The sequence below is a fragment of the Oculina patagonica genome, chromosome 2 (genome assembly GCF_052425735.1).
Source record: "Oculina patagonica isolate OP01 chromosome 2, crgOcupat, whole genome shotgun sequence".
Lineage (NCBI taxonomy): Eukaryota > Metazoa > Cnidaria > Anthozoa > Scleractinia > Oculinidae > Oculina > Oculina patagonica.
Window position 1 is genome coordinate 23,748,311 of NC_135759.1, and position 17,126 is coordinate 23,765,436.

Here is a 17,126-nt window from a genome sequence, read left to right on the forward strand (position 1 = left end):
AACAAAAATAATGCATATTTTATTATTTATTTTCATGAAGTGATAAAAAGAAGGCATCCTTCTTTGGCAATATATAGAAAGTGGATGGTATATGCTCTTAGGCAATATCATTAAAATTGCCTGCCATATCAAGGTAAAATATTCAGGGGTGGTCAAAAGTGAGTATCTATTTTAATTGTCAGACACCAGCATATTTTCACTTTTTTTTAAAATGCCACTTCTCCATGCTCCAGCAATTTTGGACTTCCATTCATATATGGATGTAAAGAAGATGGCCCCAGCTTTAAAAAGCTGTGAAGAACTTATTGGGCAATTGCATATTATGGATCTCATGCGCTGCTTCTTCTACCTCTATTTTGTAAAAAAAATGGGTATTTTTAATGTTTTAACAACCTGTTGTCGGTGAGAAGTTTTAAATGAGATTTAAAAAACCATAACGTTTGACAAGACATTTACTGTCACAATCACACTGTTTCATCATTTCTCTTACTTTTTTTGCAAATAACGTTGAAAACCTGAGTGTTTTGAATTGGTAAGGCGAGGGGGGAGGGGGTGGGGAGGGGAGGCAGAAAGAGCCTCCTCTTTACTTTCAAAAGTAATTAAGCTATTGCGTAGAAACTTTTTTGGAATGCTAAGCGCCCTAAACCTCGTAGGTTGATTGTGGTAACGTTTTAGCAGTGACGTCATATAACGTCAAAATGACGTCATCAACTTCAAAATCTTCACTTTCAAAATTTAAGATTGTTAGAAAATATCTAGAAATTTGCAAAAATGAATAAAAAATGAAAAATAAGTTTTACGTACAAAAAGCCTGAAATAATTTTAAAAGAAACTGAAATTAATCTTTGAAATCTTTTGAAGGCGAAAATTAAACCATGAGGGTATGATCGATAGGGTGGGGTCAATATGCGGAAATGTGTTAATGTTTTGGTCATACTTCGTATCTAAAACACTGGACTATTGGAAAATTGAAAAACAATCTGAATAATGGCGAAAATTGACGTCAGCGAGCACAATATGCAACTTTGTTGTCGCCATCGTTCATGTCTTAAATAATACGTACCTAGCTGAACTAAACTCTAAGCTTCTTAGACAGAATGTGGCCAAAATAGTCCAACATCATAGTACTCCATTCCATGTTACTTCCTATTGCAAGTACAACAACTTAAAACATTTGTTAAAGCATCCTTGTACGGGGCTTTACGACGCTTAAAGGTCTCAGTGTCTATGTCAAGTAAGTCGCAGATGTCTTTCAGATCAGCAATACTGAATTTCTTTTCTAGTTTCCCATCTGCAGCTAACTTGCACAGGTTGTAGGACTTGTAGGTGATGGGATGCTCCAAATTCAGGCTGCCAAAAACAACCTTCTTTCTACGTGTGATGTCCTCTTCGCGTTCCTGCATCTGCTCTTCATCCAAAAATTCTTCTACCTCCTCCAGACTGGCAGCTGCGTTTAAAGAACCGTGTTTCTTTTTTTGCTGTTGCAAGACGGGAAAAGTATGATGCAATCTGTTGAGAACTGAGACAGTCACTTCCAACAAATAGACGATTACCCTTAACATCTCGTTCTCTGCGCATTTCCCGAGCAACTTGAGTTGGCGATGCCTTATTTCCTGTTTCCTCGCCAATAAGGAATCTGTCATTAAGATACGCTTTAACGGTTTCAGAAAACCGGGCAGACTTGTGTGTTTTTAATGCCCATCCCATGGTAATATTGTTGACCCCCTGTCCACTCTGCTCAGACTCACATGAAAAGTTAGCGGCGAAAAGTGGCTTTGACAGTTCGTCATTTATCATATCAACATAGCGACGCCTTATGTGATCAAACTGAGACTCCCTATGTAAGCGACGAACGTGATTACCGAAATCTAGGTGCCTCTGGAGCTCTGTTTCAGTATCGAAAGAGCAGATACACCCGTCAATAGGGCATTCAAATAACGTATCCGTTTCAACCTCTTCAGTACCTGTAGGAGATGCCGTTTCCCCTTCAGTGTGTTTGGAACTCCTTGCCATTGCTCCGCTGGAACGGCATGTTTCCGGAAAGGCCTGTAGTACCTTAACCTTTGGAATTTCAATTGATGGCATATCGTCTTGTAACATGCGTTCTCCTTTTCCAATGTCAAACGCCTTCCAAAAGCGCATGCCACCTTCTTCGTAACGAATGTTGTGAATCTGACTAATTCCTTTTATTTTCACGTTTTTCACGTCAATTTGGCTGGATCGCTGTGGCATTTCTGCGACGCTCACTCGGCATCCCTTCACTCCACCATTACTTTCCAGGGCCTTTTTTAGATCACGCGCTGTCAGAATGTCGGTCTTCGTCTCTGCCACAAAGCGTCTTGCATGTTGCTTTATTGTCGCTGTCTTTCGATCGCATATATCTTTGCCATGTTGAGCTTCGCTGAAATCATAGCCAATGACTCTGATGCCAGTTTCATGACCAATACTGGGGAGGCTTGTCAAAAGATATCCCTCGTGATAACAACCGGCGTTGTCTGATCTTAGATAAACTCCTGTTAGCTCCGGATACAGCTCTTTAAGTGTAAAGAGCGTGTTCTGGGTAATTGAAGCCACTGTGATCTGGTTCTGATCGCAACTGTCGAAGACATGGACAAAAACGTCTACTGATAATGAGCATTCTTGTGTTTTTCGTATCACTGCTGTGACATGCCAGTTGATACCACGCTTTCCATAGAACTCAGCTGATTTTTCCCTGAAGTGCAGTGGCAAAAATTTCATCGCCCAATCTTCCACCAAAAGGGCTTCAGTAGGTTGTAACTGATCAAGGACCTCCTGCTTTCCCTCCTCTTGATTCACACTTCTCAAAATGTGAGCTTTCCACTGTTCTATCTTGTCTTTACTGTCATCCAGCAGGAAACGAAGATCACATATGTCGTCACTAGCCATGGTGCACTGCTCAGACATCTTTCCTATTTCCTCCTCTAACGACAAAAATAGATCACGTAGTTCCTGGCACCTATCACACTCGAGTAAGTGGCTATGTGTACAGCTCTGCTTCAATTGTTCTTTCTTAGGGTCGCTTAGTGCAAAGAATCGACAATGGTCAGGAAACACAGAGAAATTGTCGCTTGTTGAATCGTTCACGACATGTGTGCTGTAGTCCTGCTTAAGGTAACGTTTGCAAGATAGGGCCAATGAACGCAGCCTGTCAGCCTTACTATCGGGCATTCCTCCGTCATAGAGCTTGCTGATAACTTCTTCTAAATTTTCAAATGCCTCTGATCCGTCCGCAGTGTAGTTGTCCAGACCTTGAAGAGATTTTCTTGTCGATGCGGGGCAGACTTCAAGAATTCTGAACAAAGTTCTTACACTGGCCGGTTTAAATCCACTTTCGTCACAAATCTTCGTGTACTGGGCGATGATTCGCGCTGGAATCAATTTTCGCCGGAAGTTGGTTTTGGAACCACTAGTTCCACTCCACTTTCAAGTTTAATTTTGGAAGTACCGTATGCTGTGTCTTGCGAAATCATGTCGCTTGTTATGAACCTTAAAAAGTGGTCAACTTTGTTTTCACTGAGGTAGAACCTGTGAATTGGAGCTGTAGGCACTGCAATGCCTGGTCCATGTTCTTTACAATGCTTTCTAGCCTCCTTTATACGGAAATCTGTCAAACCAGGAATAAGGTCTTTCAATTGCTTTCTCGTAAAATTTTGGGCAAATATTGACAGAATTTCTTTTCTCGATTTTGAAGACTGTGCATTGTTATAGGCATCAATGAGATTCCGTAAAGTGCTGTCCGAGAGGGTGTTAAGAGAAAGTTCTTCATCTTCATCGTCGTTATCGTTGTTGCCAAGACCCATTATTGAACTGTTTTTCAAGTAATTCCAAAGCTCTTCACCTTGGCCAGGGGCAATTGATTCCAAAACTGGTCTTACTCCTTGTTTAGCGAACGATGCATAATGATGTTGAGTACGAGGGTGCAAATCGTTCCACTCTTTCATAAGAACAGAATCCAGATGTCTAAATGGCTCACTTATCCCAGTCGCTTCATGTAATTTGTACACATACTGGTTGTAGGCTGTTTTTGCAGTGGCTGGTGTAAGTGGTTGTTTGTAATCTTCATCGCTTATTAAGAATCTTCCATACCAGACGGGCTGCTTAACACTTCAGGTGGAATAGGAAACCTTTTACGGGGTGTGATACTCTTAGCTGCAATATTCTCTGAAGATGGCTGCTGTGAAGACTTAAATTGTTTCAGATAACAAGCGTGCTTTTCCCGACACTGACGGCACACACCTATGATATGTATACAAATTACGGGTATAAGATTCATATTTCACATAAACGGATAGATGTTTAAGTTCGTTGACCAAAAACATAAGGGTGGCGGTACATGCGTTGTTTACGCTTCCTTTAATTCCGCGAATGATAGCACACTCTCAATCTAACCTAAATCTACCTTCCCAAAGATCAGAGAAGAAACTGTATAACATCTCCTTTCCTCCATGCAGAATGTCAAGCTAGCATTAAAAAATGCCAGATTGTGAAGAAAATTCGACGATATTGATCTTTTTTACTACGCCTGGTTGGATAGTTAGACCATGTGGTCTTATGTTTGATCCCAGTCCCCTAACAGATAACACAACACGCCTCAACATTGATAAAAGCAGAAATGTTTATACATAGTTAGGGACCCTATTCCCCTTACAAACTCGACACCACCTACTGGCAACTACCGTCATAGCATACAATTATAAAAAAGTAGTACCCCCCCCCCCCCCGCACCTAACCCCAACCCCCTAAAGTGTGTGAAGAATGTATATAGGTGAATAAAGAAGTTTAGGGAGAGAGCGCGTGTAGTGAGCGAACTGACAATAAATCAGTGTCTGGCAAAAAAGAGACATTATTTTGTTCTGCTTTCCCCTGCGTTGCTGGCCCGGGGGGTTGGGGGGGGGGGGACTCCCATATCAAAGAGACTGGGATGCTCGTCGTCTCGCCTGCGGGTGTAAATTTCGGATTTTGGACTCTTAGTGTAAAAATGTTTTAAAAAGGTATCTTTTAGGGGTCAAAGAAGAGTGAGTAACGCCCAGATTGGTCTCCTTTCGGGGTTTAATTCAAAATTTCCGAGGAGCATCCCTGTCTGTTTGATATGGGAGTCCCCCCCCCCGGGGGTTGCTGGTTTACCGTATGCAACTTTCGGGCACGGTGGCACGAGGCGAGTTGTCTTGCAACTTGTCTCGCTGCGATAGATTACACGCAAAAATAACTTCCCTGACATCCACTCAAATGGACATGTTTCGATATACGATGTAGCAAGCCTTGCACGAAAGGAATCAAAGCCTCTTTTAATAACGAGCAACAACGCTGTAACACCTTACACGAGTTTGTAACGCCTCCTGGAACTTGTCGCAAAGGCGCAACAAAAATGCGAGACATGTTGCATGAAACATTGGCAAGTGTAACGGGGCCGAACAAATATACACAGATTAATTACAAGATACTACTTGAAACACTTACGGGATCCAATAATACAGTGTAAACCATACATTAACATGATTTCTTTCGCCATATCCGGTGTGATGTATCTATCAGGAATTGAAACCTTTCGTTTCTGAGTACTTTGAGTATGTTCGGGATGACAGCAAGCGGTTGAAGGTCTCCAGTGCTTGGCAAGCTCAAAGCGATGTGCCGAACATATTGTCAAGACATTTTTTTGTTCATCATTTACATCTTGAATGCCTAAAATAATATCAAGTATGTCTAATTTAATTTTTGTTCAGGGTTCAATTCTAGGAATAAAATAGTCTAAAACTTTAATATTAGGTAATTTGTAAATAGTGATGTTTAATTTATGAGAAGTTCAAGTGCAAAAGTAAGGCAATTCAGTCGGCTTGTTACGTTTAAAACGGTTACCTGCTCTGTTTAGAAGTCAATCTTTTTCCTGAATTTTCCATGTTTCAAGTTGAGCTGTCAAAGTCTCCAGCGAAGTCAGCAGAAGTTCGTCGTTTCCTTCTCTCACTTGTCGATTGCCACAAGGAATTGAGCTTGCCGCTCGCGCAAATGAACAAAACATCTTTTCTTTCCTGCATTCACCGTCAAATCGTTGAAAAATATATAGATCTAAGAAACTTCTTGTGCATATGCTACCTTTCGGTTAGAAAATAACTAACAAACGGATTCAAATAACATTTCTCTTTTATCAATCGTAAAATTTAGCTGCGAAACGCAAAATCAAGTTCAGCCAATGAGAGGTCTTTGTTCCCACGCTTTACAACCGCGGCTCACGCGCCGTAATTATATCAATAACTATGTAAACCACTTAAGGAAGATTGTTACATTCCTAGATCTATCCTTAGTACATATGCACAAAATACCGAAAAAGAGCTGAAAATTGTAAAGGATTAATTGAAAGCCGCAGGCATAAATTTCGTGAGGTGAGGTGTCTGTTGAATATTGACTTTATAATTTCGTCGTTTATAAACCCTTTTGAAGACTTTGAATGACACATCCTTAAACGTGCGAAGGACCTTTTTGGCACGCTTATAAAAGTATTGCTAAATAATAAAATAATGTTACTCATCCTTAGGCCTGAATACTCATTATAGCGAAATAAATATATTCCACACGAATGAAACAAACACCGTTTTCTTTAGTGTCACGCAACGCGAAGCTGGCTGAATAGTCTAAAAGTACTTATAAAAAATTCCTAGAAAACAAAATTGCCCGAGCATTTTTATTTTTTTATCTTAAAATATAGCTCCTTATCTTTGTCTCGGAGCATTCGTTTTATTAATAGAACGCTGGAATGCATAATTAAAGGATCTTAAAAAACACCACTTTTAAGGCAAAAAACACCAATCAACTAGGACACGTTATTCACGAAGGTTATGAAAATGAAATTCCTCAGATACAAAATAAATTCTTACATAGTCTTATTCAGTTTGCATTATTCTTCACTGCTATTAACTTTATTTTGATTCCTTGCGTCTTGGAGTTGTAAAAAAAATGTTTAAAAATTGTCAATATTTGCTTTTTTGAAGGCGATAAATCGCCTACAGTTTAGGCTTGACCTTTGACCTTCACTTTTTTTGTCATATAAAGGTCTGACAAATTTTAAACTGTGTCACGTTAATGGCCATAAGAAGTACTTCAACCACACCAACTTTCGTCGAAATCGGTTATTTTAATTTTCACGGCTCTGGTCGGCTCACTGTGACAGATGCACTTAAGAACGTGAAAACTTAGTTTGCAACATTTTTTAACCAGACGAAAAGGACGGACTTTGAACCAGATCTGAGGTCTGCGATAATACATTCTTTTGTTAACAAGGTATGCGAACGAGGCGAAAGGGTCAACACGTCGGTTAAAACAATGCAGTTTGAACTTTTAGTCTCATTTATATGTCAAACCGCTGAGTAGTGCAATAACAGTTGAAAGAATGGGTATCGAGTAGTTTGAGAAATTTTATCAAACTTATGGTATCTCAAAACTAGTTGAGAAGCAATACAGGCTTACCTCTGCAAAGGGGTTTTTGTAATGTGAAGACGCCGAGGTTCCCATCTCAAGGAACTGTATCTGCACTCTTACAGATGTCCACTTTATCTAAACTCTCGGCTTCTGACGACTTGTTCAAATTTCAAACTGTAAAAAATGAAAAGATTGACCCATACAATGTATACATCGTTCATCTACTTGTCAATCCAGTTGCCTGTAGCGGCTCTTCCTTTACTACCCTGCACTCTGTTCTGTATCAAAATATTTAAATATCAAAATATTTTCTATAACTTAATCCCCACTAAGGCCAACTTAATCCCCACTAAGGCCAAAACTTTAGTTATACAAGTCAGCTGTACTACCATAGCTTACTTATTGTCACCTAGTGTGGAACTTTTGTAGAGCTAGCGATGCACGGAAAACTTTAAGACTACAGGAAAGGGGTTTGAGGGCCGTTTACAAGAACAAGCGTGCTAGTTATGCTCAGCTACTGGAGAGAGCCAAGTTGTCAACGCTTGCGAACAGGCGTTTACAGGGCATATATATTCTCATGTATAAAGTTAAACATAGATTATGTCCTAATAGCATCTGTAACATTTTTAACGAGCATACTTCTGCATAATTATAACCTGAGACAATCAGATTTTTCTACTCCTAGATACAACACTGTTACTTATGGAAAGCACTCTTTGCGTTATTTAGGACCCAAATTTTGGGGCAAACTTTCTACGGCTGACAGATCAGCCAACCACTGCAGGCATTTACAAACTGTATTCGCAAAAGGGATATAACTCGCTTAATGGACACCGGCTGTAAGGGCTGCATCCTATGCTGCACATAATGCCTCTCAAGTCAAGTCATATATTTTTTTAGTCATAATTTACAATTAGTTAAAGATTTTAACATTTTTCTATATCATAGATTATAATAACATTTCTATATGACTTATATATATTTTTATTGTATTTATATTAGTATTGGTGTAGTTTTTTAGTTTTTAGCAGTGTCCCCTAATTAGTATGGTGTTATTCCCAGGCTATAAGGTTTTTGACACTTAAATAAAGTTTCTTATCTTATCTTACCAAATCTTATCTTATACAGTCAAACCTCTCCTTACGAACACCTCCCTACTACGGCCTGTTCACTTGGTCTGAAACAGACCAAAATTCAAATACACCGCTGATCTTTTACGAAGAAGGGGACCAAGTACCACATCAGTAAGAAGATTACACTTCGATGGCGGTAAATATTAACTACTTTTTGTCATTGCTGCTTTTTTATTCTTCCGGCCACATAAAAAAGATTAAATAAAAGAAAAGGCGAGGATGGGCAAGGAGTGCTTTTTTCAACAACCGAGTTTTCATTTTCAGTTTATGTCTCTGTGACGAATTATGCATAACCGTAATTAGAATATTAGAATATGTAAGTGAACGTGCACGTATGCATGCAATTAATGAAACTTAATATTCACACGCAATTAATGAAACTCATTATAAATAACGTTTCAAGGTATCTTCTTTACAGATAAATAAAATTAAAACGTGTGTGGTACTTCAAATAAAATTCGCAATATAACTTTTTATTACATAGACGCGAGTATTTTACTGGAAAATAGACCACTGATAAAATTCATACGAAATTACATCCGGGACCGTAGTGGCGTATTTTCCATATCCTCACTAGTGAGGATATCGATGGTACTTTTTCGCGCTTTTTCGCGCCATTGCACGGACGAACGGCTGCCAAACTTTGCCAAACGCCGGATGAAAGATAGCGGGTGATAGAGAAGTTAAGTTCACTGAAGCCGACTTAAAATCGTTCACTTAGGAGCAGGAAAGTACAAACATGAATAAGGAAACATATTAAAGGTTTGTGCTTTCGACACTTCTGTAGTTCTTGTCTATATAATAAAAGAACATTACACGTTGGCTCAAAGATTTGAATTTTGTGCTCGAGTGGCCAAAACGATATCTTACGAGTAAGCGCAGCGAAAGAGTGAGATATTGTTTTGGCCTTCTCGCCACCGTGTAATATCCTCGATATATGTTGCCTTTGTCTTTTATTGTGTCAACAATTAGTGCTTTGCGCTAGGAGTACAAGTCATGCTAAACTTCTCCATGCTCGCGTGAAGCATCGCTTGTTCAGGACGCCATGTATTATAGGAAAAAAATTTACTTCTGTAGAACAAATTAAACCAGATGTCCATTGACTGATCAGGAGAGTGCTTTGAAGTATAGGTCTTATCTGCCCGTCATCATAGATAGATTGAATGGATTCAAAACCCACTTTCACCCCAAAATAAATGTCACTTAGCAATTCAAATTTGCCTATTTCAAAGGAACGCTGTGTTTTCATTACTCATCTACAATTTAAAAATTTTAACTGACATCTTTGAAATTCCAGCTAGGGATAATGCAAGAAGAACATTGTAAAAGAGAAAGAAGTTATTAGTTATTGAAATTACTAAAAATTATTCTTCAAATTATAATGATTGTTCATGTATAACGTACAGGACTAAAATTAACTTTATAATTCCGTTACTTTTCAATACCTTTCCAAGATATCCATATTTACTCTCACTTATTTTTATCCCTTGAGTAATTGCGCATGAGGTCGACTTTGTTTATGAGCAAAACTAATTGTTTCTTGCACAGGGGACCCAAACGCTGTATTAGTTATTCATAATCTTAAAATAAAAATTTTCTTATTTACCTGCGTTCCTGTGTCTTTTTTCATCGGTTTGGGGGTGATTTGAATCAGAGTGAAGGCGGTTTACGTTGCGAGTCTCAAACGGTAATCAGTCTCGTAATGTCAATACGACGCGCCTCAAGTTTCAGTTATTATTAACTCTAGTTACTAACACCATTAACTAACACGAAACTCCCCGCGAGGAGAGTTAATAGTTAATGGTGTTAGTAACTAGAGTTAATAATAACTGAAACTTGAGGCGCGTCGTATTGACATTACGACAGACTGATTACCGTTTGAGACTCGAAACGCCAGTAAACCGCCTTCGCTCTGATTCAAATCGCACCCAAACCGATGAAAAAAGACACAGGAACGCAGGTAAATAAGAACATTTTTATTTTAAGATTATGAATAACTAATACAGCGTTTGGGTCCCCTGTGTTTCTTGTAACCGTTGGCTGCATGAAAGGGCAAGAGAAGCACTAAGCTAATGATCATCGCCGTATTAAATTTCAGTAGAAAGCTGATATTTCGAGCTACAAATGTTGGTCCTCGTTGGAGCAAGTTTGCTCCACTGAAAGTAGTGAAAGTTATCTTTTCTTGAATATGTTACTTTTGGCGCTCAATTCATAAACGGATATTGATGCCTCATTTCTGTCAGAGATATTTTATTAACTGAAAAGAACAATTTTCTCATATTGTGATGCCAGCTTTATTTCCAAAAGAGATGTGACTGAAGGTAGTTTTCTTACAGGAGATATCACGTGTAAATTTAACCATTTTTATCCTCCAATCGTCGAAAGACGCCCTTGTTGCTCAATTGTAAGGCCACCATTTGGCTTTAAATTCTCGCACGCTCTCGTTGACCTTCGCCAAGTTTTAGGTGTCAACATTTTTTTTTACTCGTTAGTCCTGGCCCTTAAAAAAAACTCGTTAACTTTCTGGGACTCTCATTCCCCGTGGTCCATACTTAAAGAAAACACTTAAATCGCTACTAATTTTAATACAACATTAGCTTAAATTCTTTTCTTTGACTCCGATAATTAACGACACTTTTTTTTTGGTCTGGAATGAACTCTTAGGGATTCTGCATGACACCGATCGTGGCGATAAAAGGTCTCGAAAAAAGGCTAACTAGCATAATAAGTATTCAATATTAACTTTACTTACCGATGAAGTTTAAAGATATAACGTCTGTTTGTCACCTGAATGAAGGTTCAGGGTTTGTGCAATTATCCTGACGCTAATATTCAACAAAAGATCATACATACAAGAGAGATCATCAAGAGAGTTCCGCTGATGAAATCGCTTTCTCGAGCTTATGACTTCTTCATGCCTAAAAGTTTGCTTTCAAAGGAGTAAAAACACCAACAAAGCAGCTGTGGTAACAGAGTCGAGGGCTCGTGTTTTCACAGCTTTTGGGCAAGTTTTGTAAATAGCCTTATTATAGGGTTTACCTCATAACACCCTTTTCGAGATGCCTGTTTTTTTAGCCTTATTATAGGAAATTTAGGCGTCAACGTCCATTGTTTAATATCAGGAGCATAGACCCACAGCTTTCAAATCCTGTGCGCATTTAGGCGTCAACGTCCATTGTTTAATATCAGGAGCATAGAACCTAATATTGTATATATATATATTGTAATTAATAGTTTACATTTTTTTTACCTTGTATTTTACTCTGGAATTCAGTTTTCTACTGCAATGAGTTTTATTAAACATTACATTATCATTATCCATGAAATTAATGCGAATTTTCAAAATTCGCAGTAATTTAAGTCGCGTTAATTTTTGTGAGCGTTCAACATTATATTACATACATACAAACTTTATTCAAGATGCAAGAGTTACATGATATACAAAAAAAGCAAAAGAAAAAAACAGGCATCTCGAAAAGGATGTTATGAGGTAAACCCTATGTAAAAACTCCCTAAAATAAAACAAGAAATATCAAAACAAAGATCATTAATTGAAAATTCAGGTACAATTTGATCTTGGATTTAATTAGCTGAAGGCTATCAGCTTCTTTTCCCAGACCTTATTTTCATTCCAAATACTGGATACTATCCGAACACAGAAACTTGAAAAAAAAAAACCTTCTCTTTTCTGTATATTATCCAGGGTTAAAGCCGTAAAGATATGTCATCTGCAATAATTTCAGTTTATTTGTCCTTAGAGAAGAGCGGTACAACAGCCAAAATATCTTTAGACATAAAAAAATCGCGTCAATTTATCCATTTTTAAGTTTGCCCCGTTCCTAGCGTTAATTTACTTTATTCAAAAGAAAATTTCCCTCCAAGTCGCGTTCATGCAAGTCGCGTTAATTTCAAAGACCTTAATTTATGGGTGCGTAATTTTTCTTAAATTGAGTAGATACAAAATAAGTCGTGAGAAAGTGAATATTAGAAACAGCTGTTGATACACGCTGTTTTGATTCTCATAAAAATGTTATTTGGTAAATATATTGTTATTTACAATCATTGCAAAAGCGATAAAAAGAAACCGTTATATTGGACTTTCAAGTCATTCTTTTTTACGCTTACATAAAGATAAAGCGAAACAATTTTAACAGAAAGTGTATTTTGATTTATAGTTTGCGGGGGCTGAGTTTATTATTATTAAAACATCGTGCTTACAAGTTTTCAGCTAAGGACACCCTTCTACGGTAGGTTTAAGGTGACTGAACACGTACCTATCCTTTATTTTGCTTTCACGTCCAAACCGTTGCACCTGACGAGCTCAAAACTGGCAGATTGGAATATAAGCCACTGCAGTTGTAATTTTTACGTGTCGCTTAAGACCATGCATGTTGCGTTACCATTGCAACCCAGCTAATTCTAAATCAACCAAAAAATTGCATTTCACTCGATTTCAGAAAATTCAGTCATTAGAATTTTTTTCATCGTTTTTGTACAACAAACTTGAAAAAATTCTGAAATTTGACCATTGTGGTAATAAAGTTATTGGACGGAATTTTAATTTTTTGTTGCTTTAAAAAATTCTTTGTTAATTTCAGATATTTTGTAATCAGCAGTTTTCGTGCCTTCTAAAGTACAACCTTGCAAAATTTCTTAAAGTTCTAATGAAAGGTTCGTTAGAAATAGTGCCTTTCTGGTAAGACAGTAAAGCGACCGATCTCAACTTTTTGGTTAACTGTGCAAGCGCAGCATCTAAATGTTGTTTCTCTCAAATTAAAGCCTTGGGCGGGCGCGCTCGGACTGCATTGAATACAAAGAGTACGCGGAAACTGTGTTCAGCTGCCTTAATCGCCCATTTTAAAGGAGTTTTTAGCGCTTACCGCGAGTTCGGGAGTAATGTAAACGAGTACATTGGAGAGGGGCAATTCTCGTATCAATCAGCTTAACATGCAAAACAACTACAAGGATCATATTTTGTTTTGCGCTTTATCTGCAGCGCATTTATGATTTCATTAACATCAATTAGATGTCGTTCCATTCTTTTCAGTGGAACCCTGTAATTAGGAGGTCTAGAACATCATGAAATTATCAAAGATCAACTTATTCGCCGAGATTGTACCCCCAAAAGTCGGTTAAATCAGGACGTATATTGATCATTGTCGGGAAAAAATTGTTTTAGATGTACAGTTGAACCCCGGTAACTCGAACTCTGAAGGTAAACGAAAAACAGTTCGAGTTAGCAGATTTTTCGAGTTAACCGAGTAAAAATGACTGAAAAGTGAGTCCAAGGGAAATGAAAGTTAGTTCGAGTTATCCGAGTTCGAGTTGGTCCAAACAATGACCTCTGTCCTATGGGCAATGGATGTAAATTCCATGCGCAATATAGAGGCTAGTCTGGCGAAGGGGCGTTTTAGCGCTGAAAATAACATTTTGAGTATAGTTTTGTAATCGAATCGTAAATTTATGGATCAATTGCAAGATGGTTTGTTCAAGCGAGTTGAAAGCACGGTGACAACATTAAATAAAGAAAATTCTGTATATTAAGGATGAGTTGCTTGGCGATAACCAATAGATTATACTATGTACTGGCACATTCAGGCAGCTGATAAAAACCACCTTTAAAATAAGTATCACGATCGCCCCAACACAAGAAAAAGTCTAACGAATAAACTCATAACAAGAATAAACAGTACGTTTTTACTAATTTAAACATATATTCGTCTTTGCTGTTTTGCACATATACCTAAACTGTCGTTCAACTGGAAGGGGGAGTTTGATACCTTTTTCAATTTTTTTCTAAAGCATCTAGTAGATCCACTAAGAACCAAATCAGTAAGAAGATTATACTTCGCTATTAGATATTTTATCACTGCTGCTTCACCATGTTTAATCATAATTTTTATCTTGTTAACAATATATCTATTTAAAGAGATATGGCATAATGATAAAATCGCATTAACGTTGCGCAATGCTGAGCTGCAAATGAGTGAACGTCTTTTGATAAATAATTGCTAACTTTTAAATTATGTTCTGCATCGCAACAAATTAATGTTCAAGACGAGACGTTTCGATATGTTCTACAAGAACAAGTCAACTCTTCAAAATGAAAAACATTTTTCTCGCTTCGTACGAGCAAAAAAATATTAAAGCTTTTGCTAGACGAAGAGCAAAGTTCTTTCAGTGGAGAAAATGAAAAAAAAAAAACTCACCACGCAAAAAAGCACAAATTCATAAAGGCCTAGCCGAACAAATAGGAAAGTACCGAGCGCTCAAACCCGCTCTCGCTCTTGTTTGTACATTTCAAAAATTCCTTGTGGATTAATTCATTTAAATCATACTGTGAGCTAAATGATAACGTGTTTGAAATAAGAGCGAAAAAATGGTTTCTCAAAGTCCTTTAGCGGTTCCACTATGTTCCTGTTTTTGATAAAATATGCTTTCCAAACGTATTAATGATGCGAGTGTAAGCTTCAATCGCGTCTCAAAGGAACGAACGATTTTCCTCAAAGTGATAAAATGAAAAAAAACAAAGAGATAAATGAAGTCTTGCCCTAAAAGTTGATAATTACTCGCAAAACTCCTACATCTATTAACTATAATAAATTCCTATATAAAAATATATAAACTCCTTCATCTATAAACTATAGTCGATTCTGTAAGTTACTCAGTTTACCTATCGTTAACAGATATTTAGTTCAAGCCCTTTCACGAAAAACGCGTTTTAAACTTGTTCCTTTAAATGAAATGGAAGCCAAATATGATACCTACTTCGAGTGCATACACATTGTTGACGAAAACACGCTTGGCACAGGTGGTAAGATATTTGACTCATTAAATTCCTAAGCATATGTTTTAAAACAAATTGCTGCCTTACCTCAAGTAACTTTTCGTAGGTTGACCATCTTCAGTTCGGTTAATGCTTCCGTCTTCAATTTGAGCGATGTCCCTTACGAACTTCATTAAAAATAGATTGTTGGCATGGTTTCCGCTGTAATGCTGCGTGGAATGTTAGCTACGGTCAAATGAATTAACTGCAAAAACGAATAGATTATAATGACCCGTGGGTAATTGGGGCGTGGGCAAAAGATAATAGGAGTAGAACAAACGTGTTATAATTGGAAAGTTTTATTGAAAAGCAAATTTCATTTCTGAAAAAGTCATTTTAATTTGAAACACGTCTCTCGTTTTATTGATGTTTCATCGCCTTTTGAAGGAAATTGTATTACCACTTGTGAAAATCGAAACTTTCCGGAAGATTAAGAAAATTCCCTTTATAAGAACAGGTTCTGCCGAGTTGTTATTTTTAAGCCGCTATGATAACGCACGTCAGAAAAATCTCCTTGCAACCGAAAACATGAGATAATGTCCGTCAGACTAAACTGACCGCGTACAGACTTGTGCATGGGGAAGCAAAGACCTCAAGAAAATTATGATGTGGCATCCTTTTACAGAAGTTTTGTAATCAAAAACCAAAAAACTTACAAGTGAAGGAATGATCGTGCAGCTTTTAGTGCCTGTAAACAGATCAGTATTGATAAGCTTTACCTTATGATGAGCGCCCTCAAGAAGCAGCCTTATATAGCACTATGCCAACGAGATCGTATGAAGTGTCAACGTGAAAACTCTAATTACCGAATACTTTGCTTATGAGGGGGTAGGAGGTGTAAACGTGCGTAAAGAACCTCGTTACGTTCACATATATAGATCCTAAAAAAAAAAAACAATCAAGGTGTCATATACTTGTTGGAACATTAATATTCATAAAATAAACTAAACTGAGGGCCTGTTTATTTGGAGAAATGTTGTCCTGGTAGGAGGGTTACCGTCCATACCGAGCCACCCCGGGCGAGGGAACTTTTCATACGTTTTTTTTTTTTATAAATAGCTGCAAATTAAAGTTGGTTTGGATGCGCAAACGCTTCAATCGGCCAAACCAAAATGGGGGATAATTTGAAATCGAGGTCGGCGATAAATTCGTCCAAAGAAACAACTATCACCAGTCTTTTGAACCAAAATACAAATAAAACGGCATACAGTACATTCGTTCAGAGTTAAAACTTCAAACTTTAATCAGTTACCAGAGCAAGTAAATATTTTTCTCCAGGATATATCTTAAAGTGAGATCTTTCGGATCTTTTTACTGACAATATGAATCCACAAAATATATTTTAGTTGAAAGCCCTTGAATAATTACACCTCATTGAAGAAATAAGACTGAATGGCATTCTGGGTAGACAACATTGGCAAGCTGAGTGATATTCCGTTCATAAATAATCCGATGGACCACGTGCCCTTAGCTCAAAATAGAAAATGTTTAATTTGAGGAGTTTGTGATGGTTGTCCTCAGAGAAGTGAGAACTAACAGTAAACAGCTAGCAGGTAAACACAAACTTAACTTGGTCAAATGTCTTCTTCATTGACAATAAGGCTCCTTTTTTAAATTAAGCAACTTATGCAAGCATTTATTTAATGACAAGCAATCCCTGTTACATGACAGAATTTAGCGTAAAACACGTCAATTTTGCTTGCATTGACACTGCGAGGAAACATCGATAAGCAGTGTTT

At 37.6% G+C, this 17,126-nt stretch overlaps 1 protein-coding gene and 1 long non-coding RNA gene across 2 annotated transcripts in view; both read right to left on the reverse strand.

Moving 5' to 3' along the window:
* LOC144643643 (uncharacterized) overlaps positions 1-17,126 on the reverse strand; it is a 93,243-nt gene that overhangs the window by 18,929 nt on the left and 57,188 nt on the right. The window lies entirely within an intron of this gene.
* On the reverse strand, positions 3,472-5,731 carry LOC144641871 (uncharacterized). Its single transcript, XR_013568647.1, has 2 exons — positions 5,479-5,731; positions 3,472-4,257 (listed from the first exon to the last, which is right to left on the reverse strand). It is a non-coding gene; the product is annotated as an uncharacterized LOC144641871 (long non-coding RNA).